We start from the raw sequence: 1,739 nt of genomic DNA on the forward strand, positions 1-1,739 counted from the left end.
AATTGTTGAAAAATTATAATTATTTCACTAATTTCCTTCATATTGTTCCCTAAAAGATTTCCGCTAGGCGACATGACAATATCTCACTTCGCATAGATAAAATTCAAAGAGGCCACCAGAAGTAATTGTTGAAAATTTACAATTCTTTTACGATTTGCGGGTGTGTGGCATAAAAACTACAGTTTAAGAAACAAACTTGCGCGGTCTAAATGGCCACTAAAAACACGAATGTTATCTAACCAATTTATGGCAGAACGAAGCGGATGAGCCCGTGCGGAGGTGCGCCCGAAGCAGCAGGCGCGTCAGCGATCATGAGTATGCGCGAAGCGAAGGCTGTGAAACGAAGCGTGTTTCGGCAGTGGTACGTGTTTCAGTAGCATTTGTCTTGGTTTCATACTACTAACGCTTCAATTGTACACATTAAGTACAGGTTCTGTCCACTGCGCAGAAATACACGCCCGTGGAAAATAGTATCTAATAGAATCACCTTTCATATGCGTTCACTTATTTTCGGATGGCATTTGGTATCTCACCCAACTCGTATCACGGCTCCAGAAACGAATACCTTTTGATCTAAATTGTGATAAGAAAAAAAAAGCAGGCCCTGTAGAGCTTTCAACCCCCTTCGCTCGCTCAGTTATATTTTGCGAAATAAGTACCATTCGAGATCTTATATGTGCAAGATTGGAAGAGATACTAAATATCAGCCTTACTTAATCCGTCGTAAATGATTTTACACTAGTGACCCTACACTTTTAATCTTAAAACAGCTATATTACTTTGTATTTAATTCTGTCGCCTGCAGAATTTTTTTCCTTATAAACGTGTCTTTTCATGCAAAGTACAGTGTGTTTGAAAAAGAACTCCCTAGTTTTAATGTCCTAGAATCTGTACAAAGTGACGTATACTATTCTAGTTTGTGGTGTTTGATTCATCAACTCTCCAAGTTTGGCTCCCCTGCAGTTGGCAGGCCTGCTTGACCTTGAGACGGCACCAGTGCTGTTTTATTCCTCTGTTTCCTCAATTCAGTCCAGTCAGGCGTGCAGTGCAGAGCAACTCAGCAACAATGTGTACTTCGCAACAGAAAGCGCAGTGTGTTATTTGGCTTGTAAAAACTAAGTCAGTTATAACAGTGCAACATAATTTTAGACGTCAGTATGGTGGTGAACCACCTACAGCAAAAACTATCCGTCATTGGCTAAAGTCTTTCAAGGAAAAGCAAAATCACCAGATAGACCGAAAACTTCTGAAGATGTTGAACAGATCCGTGTTTCTTGTGTTCGGACCCCGAAGTCATCATTGGCCAGACGTAGTCTACAATTAGGAATGCCTAAAGGTACTGTGTATGATGTGCGTAAATACTTAAGTTGCGCGCCTGCAAATTGCAACTGTTACATGAAATTAAACCTACTGATAAAACCGAAAGGTATGAGTTTGCTGCTGACTTTCTACACAGAATGATGATGATGTCAAATTTTTAAAAAAGATTCTCTTTTCTGATGAGCTACATTTCATGTCAGTGGAACAGTTAATCGACATAACTGCAGAATTTGGGGGGGCAGAGCATCCACATGAAGTTATTCAGCATCAACGTGACTCTCCTGAACTTAATGTCTGGTGCGGTTTTGATGAAAGATCTGTGATTGGCAGGTTTACCAAGTGGCCATCCCAAAAAAAAAAAAAAAAAAAAAAAAATAAATTCTTTTTTTCGGGTTGGACCCAGTTGAAAAGACCCACCT

The sequence above is a fragment of the Thermobia domestica genome, chromosome 13 (assembly GCF_964235325.1).
Source record: "Thermobia domestica chromosome 13, izTheDome1.hap1.1, whole genome shotgun sequence".
NCBI classification, from domain to species: domain Eukaryota; kingdom Metazoa; phylum Arthropoda; class Insecta; order Zygentoma; family Lepismatidae; genus Thermobia; species Thermobia domestica.